Here is a 6,000-nt window from a genome sequence, read left to right as displayed (position 1 = left end):
TATGGGGCCCCTTTTGGAGCTGCCTTTAAAGCCACGTAGGAAAACCAGTACATTCCTTATATCTCTCCTCCTTCTCCCTCTTAAATTCCAAACTGGGATCAACCAGCTGACAACCTGCACATTTCACAGGCTTGACCCACACGCCTTCAGGTTATCTGCTAAACTACCTACCCAATTTGTCCAAACCTGTAGACGGTGCCACAGCAAGACTACGCGTCACCCAAGAAGGTAAACTATGGACGTGGGTGATGAAGGTGATGTCACTGTAGTCAGCCCCCCCGTGGCGGACGCTGTGGGAGGCTGTGCGGGGAGAGCGCGCGAGCAGGAACGTCTGGGAAATCACACCTCAATGTTGCTGCGGACCTAAAACTACGCTGAAAGAATTAGATCTTAATAAAAGAGAAAAATTACATATATAAAAATAAAATTTAAAAACTACCCTGGGGAAAGGGAAGCTCGTCTACCCCGAGGACACCCACGAAGCCACGGAGCCGCAACCCTTTGGTGCACGGGGTGGCGCTGCAACCAGCCGAGCCACCCGGCCAGGGCCAGCTTTGCACTTTCCCAATCGCCGCGACTCCGGCTCTTCTGACAGCGCCGGCTGACTGTCCCCAGTTCTCCCAAAGGCTCTGCCACCCCCGTCCACGTCCCGGTCCACGGGAGGCCCTTCCCACAGGCCGCGCCATCCTGCTGGATTTTCCCTTCTGCAAGCTCACTTTCCGATTTCCCCAGAGGGCGCTGCGATCCTGATCTTTCTGCCGCAGAACTGCTTTCCCAGGAACGTCCCTGACCCCGGGACCGGTCCTTTCCCACCGCAGACAAACGCCAGACGCTGTCGACCCGGCTCTGTGGGGCTTCCCGCTCTGTCCAGGGAAGCCGGCGTCACTCTAACTAACACCCGCGAGCAGCTCTGCCAGCAAGTCTCCGCGTGTCCCTCCAGAGCTTCCCCTGTTTCGGGTCCGAGCTCCAAGGCGGGAACCTCAGCTCGTCGGGAGTCCAGCATCGGGGCCTTGACGGAGCCCTGAGACCGCGCGGCAAAGCCAGGCTCTCTCCTTCCCCCCAAGGCTTGAGGGGCGGCAGGCGACCTCCTGTTTCCCCGCTCTTCCTTCCTCTCTTCACGCGGCTGGCCCACCTTCGGGGCGTTCCAAGTCATGTCGTCCCCCGGGACTGTATTTAGAAGAATTACCTTGCAGGCCTGGAAGCCACCGGAGGGTACAAGCAAGACGGGGAACATCCGGCCGCAGGTGCCCTGTCTCATGACCTGTGTCATCCAAAGGCCCTCGGCAGGCGCGGCCTCGGGGCGGAATCCAATGGGCCTCGCCTCTGTCGCTTACGAAGTGCCAAGTATTCCGGTCATCCCTGTTGACTCCTGAAACCGCGTCGCGCTTGGGCAGGGGAGAGTTGAAAAGTGGAGGAGGCCGACGTGGCGGGCATCCACGCGGGGCGCGGCGGCGTGCCCCGAGGAGGAAGCCGGTCCCCAGAGCGCCACACAGCAGTTGCGTGTTGGGGAGACAGTACTCAGGGAGGGTGGGGGGCGGTCACGAGCACACAGGGCAGGGTTCAGGCCCAGCTCTGGCACCTGCTATCCGGGGGACCCTCGACAAGGTACTCAGCCCCGGTTTCCTGGTCTGTAAAAGGGTTGTTGATACCAAATGCGTGCATAACATAGGGCGCTTAGGCTGGCACCTGGCATCTGGAAGGGGTGAACGGGAATGCACGGTTGGTATTGCAAAGGTAGAAAGCCACACGCCCGGCGCCTGCCCCACGTGCCTGCGTCCGATAGGATCGTTCTCTGGACAAGGAGAGTGGCCCATAGTTCCTCATACCGAGGGCTCCCTTTGCTGCCACTCATGCGAGGGGGCCGTGGACAGGTGCGGCAGCAACAGGAAATGCAGAGGGAGCGAGGGAAAGCGGGGCCCACGGGGCAGGTGAAAAGGCGGCCACCGCGGCCGCCGGTCGGCAGCCGGAGGGCGCGCTTTTGGCAGGGTGACTCCGTTTTGCACGGACTCCCATCCTCAACGCCCTGATTCGGGAGGACGGCCCTGAGGAGGCCTGCGGCAGCACCTGCTTTGTCCCCCAAGCCCCATCTGCGGGCCTTGCTCTGGCTCTGTCCCTCTTTTCTTAAACAAACACACAAACAAACAAAACCCTCAACGCTCATTGCAACACCCTAGCGGGGACGCTTCTCTCCCCGTTGCCCCCGACGGCTGGTCCCGCACCCGGCCGGCCCCCGCTCTAGGAAGCAGGCTCCTCCCTGGCGCCTGCAGGTCATGCTCTGTGGAGTCGGAGCGAGGGGCCGGGTTGGCACCCGCCCCGTGCAGCTGGGGTCCAAGGGTTGCCCAAATGCCTGCCACTGTCAGAACTTTCTGAGCAGTGCACGTCGAAGTTTTCTAGAGGGTTTGCTCTTCTCCACCGGACACCCATGGGGGGCAGGCAGCGCCTCGCTGCACTGGGGTGGGGGAGTGAGCACCCAAAGACAAGGGCCTAGGAATCAGGGCGGTGGTTCTAGTCTCAGCCCCAGCCCCTGGGTCTGGAGGCCAGTTTCCTCCTTGTGCCGAGCGGCACCTCCTTATCTGTGCCTAACCGTCTCGCGGGATTTATAACAGACGTAGAACGTCTACCTCAATAAGTGTTACTCCTCCCTTCTCCCCTCTCACGCAAAGCGAGACTGGACTAGATTGTTAAGTTCCTTCCAGTGCAAATAAATATTCTCTGTTCTGCGTCCTACCAGCGCGACGGCCCCATAAATTGATGGGAGATGCACAGCAAGTGGCTAAAACCGTCGCTCCCGATCTGAGGGGAAGAAGAGGCATCGGTCACGGAAGTGGGATTGCCGTCCCTCGGGGCATGCCCCACCTCTCCTGCCCCTGCAAGCCTGTCCAGGGCTCTGAAGGGTGCCACAGGCTCCTGTCCCTCAGCCACGGGCCATGCGGGAGGCGGGAGGGGCCCGCCTCAGACCAGACCACTCAGAGACGAAGGCTCCGCCTCCCACGTGCTGGGTCCCCTGCCCAAAGGCTCACACTCTGTCCCTCCGCCCAGCCACCTCCTCTCCGGACCCAGTGACACTGCAAATGCCTGTGTCAGGGATGCTCGGGGTGGAAGGTGACAAACTGCACAAGTCTGTTCTCCCTGAAAACCCTGCCGCCTGGCCCGGGCACCCCCAGCCTGGGAGACAGGCTGCGTGACACCGCCACAAACCGACTGCCTGCACCACCTCCGCACGCCCTGCGCCCGGGAGTATCTGGCTGGAGTCGGGGTTCTGGTGCAGCTCAGTGGGTCCCCATCAGCCCTCTAGGGCAGAGCCCTTCCCAGCGTGGACCGTCAGCCACTACGCTGGCCCTCGACTCAGACTGAGGCTAAGGAAACAAAGCCTGGAACTCCCATTAACGTCCCCAGGGCCCAGACAGGAAACAGGACAGGAAAGGAGAGTTTGTCAAAGAAAACCAGACACGCAGAGAAGGGGATATTATGTTCAGAGAAATAAATACGTTACACTGATTTTGCCGTGAGGGAATAACGCCTCCTGTGATCCCGTGGTGGCGGGGGAGCCTCGGACGAGAGGCGGTGAGGACAGATGCTCGGTGAGGAGTGAAGTGGCAGGCGGGGAACGCGGTCTTTCTCAGCCCAGGGGACGGGCGGGACTAAGCGAGGTGAGGTGGCGCGGCGTCTTTGGCAGAGGCCTAGAGCGCTTGGTTACACGCTCGCTCTGGCTCTAACACAAACAGCAACGGTCCGCTCGCTCAGAGCCCTCGTTTATGGAATTAAAAGGCTCCCTAGGGTGTAGTCGGAAAGAGGTTGACTCTCATCTCCTCCTTCGCCCAGGTCCGGGCCCGCGATCCCTGTCCTGCGGGGACTGTCACAAGCCTGGCGCGGGCCGCTCCCCCAGCCCCGCCTGCTTCCTTGAACCCCAGCGCGCGTGTGAGTGCCTAGGCCCGCACACCCTGGGCCGCAGGGTGCGATCTCCTGCTGACGGTGAGGACGGGGTCATAAGAGACTGGAAAGCACAGCCCTCGCTGTCCTCTCTCAGTCGCCTTCGCCCTGATCTCTTGTCATAGGACGGCTAAGCTGGGATCAGGGGCGCACGAGGCCGGGCAGCCCCCAGAGCAGCGGCGCCTGCACCCCGGACGGCCTGTGCTGGACACGGTCTACCTAGTGCCACAGTGCAGCCTGCGGAGCCGACGCCAGGAGCCGCCCCCGCGCAGGCACCAGCAGGGCGCCCTGCTCCGCCTCTCACTCCAGCTCCCCCTCTGCGCGACCTCCGCTGTCCTCTCGATGCCCGCCCGCCCGCCCGCCCGCGTGGCAAAGGCTGCTTCTGGGCACTCCCGGCTGCGTGTTTAAGGACAAGTGTGGGTAAGGCAGGGAGGCGAGTGCACAGAAAGTGCCCGAGCCTCCCCTCCTCCGGCCCCAGGTTCCTGCCAGAGGCTGTAACGGGCCCTGCCGGTCTGCTGGGCACCGACACTCCCGCATTTTAGAACTGGCCGGGAAGGAAGGTTCCTGAAAACTGGCCTTGCAACCCCTGGGGTTTCGCCAGCCCCCGGAGGGAGGGCAGGGTGAAGGGGCGCTGGAGACTTGCCGGTCAGGGGACAGCGGCTGGATGTCACCCCACCTACACCCTAAGGCGCCTTTCCGGGCCCCTCGTGCTGTGCTGACAAATCCAGCCAGACGCCTCTCTGGCCTCCTGAACCGTACGCCCGGGGGGCGGTGGCGGCCACCGGTGGCCCTGTGGCGGCAGCACCCCCGACCCTTCGACCCGTGGGGAGGCCTCCCCACGGCCCTGGCCGCCGCACGCGGCCCTCCGGGGGCGGCCAGCCGGGAGCGCCCCTTGCTTCCCACCCAGGGCCTGGCACTGGCCGACCCTTTGCCGCCCGGCAGGCTGTTCCCAGCAACAAGCCGCCCGCTCGTCCCCAGGTGCTCCCACGAGATGGACCGGCAGCCCTATTCCTCCCGCCCGCGGGTGCGGCCCTCAGCAAGCAGAGCGGAGGCCTCCCGAGGCGAGGCCACCGCCCCATCGGAGCACTGGGAGGACCTGGGCGCGTCCAGAATGGACCCTCCGGAGGCCGAGCGCAGAGCCCTGGGGACAGAGGCTAGGAAAGCTCCGTGGCCCAGAGCCCGGGCAGGGGCCGCTGCAGAAGGAGGCGGGCACCTTGCATCGATGCAGGGGGCGGGGTCGGGGGGGGAATGGCGGGGGTTAAAGGGGGCGAAGCCAGAGTTGGAAGCAATGTCCCTAAGTGACATCCGGAAGTACGGCGGCAAACGCGTGATATACAGAAGTGAGGAGGCGCCGCCAGAAAACCAGCGACAGGCAGGGCTCCCGACACTCGCCCCAGGCCGGCAGGGCTGGGTGCCCCACCGCACTCAGGAACATGCCAGAACCCGGCGGGGCAGGGGGGCGGCGGCCGTGTTGCGTTTGAGAGAGCTCGCCGTCCAAACTAGTGCCGATGAAACGCACCGTGTGATTTAAAGGCCTCTGCTCTGCCCCAGAAAAGGAGCTGTTTCCTGCTCGCGGGAGACAGAGTGTGCTGCGCCCTTTCTCCTTTGGACCCGAAGGAGGTCCATCTCCGCCCACAGCCGCTGAAAACCCGAGGCCGCAGCGGGGCTGCACTGCACCGACTAAGTAAGGACAGACAGACGCCCCAGACACTAGGTACACACTGTGCGGAATGAGATCAGACTTTGCCCCGAGATATGGGCCCTACCAGCACGCTACCCCGCCAACCTCGCAGTGTTATGTGCATACAGGGCACTTCCTCCCCATCACACATTGCAGAAGTCGCCCCTTCGGCGCCCTGGCCCGTCCGGCCCCGTGCTCTGTGCCAGGCGGCCACGCCCGCACCGCCGCCCACGGAGCCCTGCTGAGACGGCCCCAGGGCTCCCGCGCCCTGTGCGCCCGGTGCGGCTCTGACTGCGGGGTAAGGAAAAAGGGGATGTTTCTGCTGGGTAAAACCCAGGCACGAGCAAAACTGAAAACTTTTTATACGGGAGAAAAATAACTAGATGTCA

Source organism: Pteronotus mesoamericanus, unplaced genomic scaffold (genome assembly GCF_021234165.1).
Source record: "Pteronotus mesoamericanus isolate MK-2021 breed Mesoamerican mustached bat unplaced genomic scaffold, CSHL_Meso_final scaffold_1186, whole genome shotgun sequence".
In the NCBI taxonomy this organism is placed as follows: Eukaryota; Metazoa; Chordata; class Mammalia; order Chiroptera; family Mormoopidae; genus Pteronotus; species Pteronotus mesoamericanus.
This window is presented reverse-complemented; position numbering follows the sequence as displayed.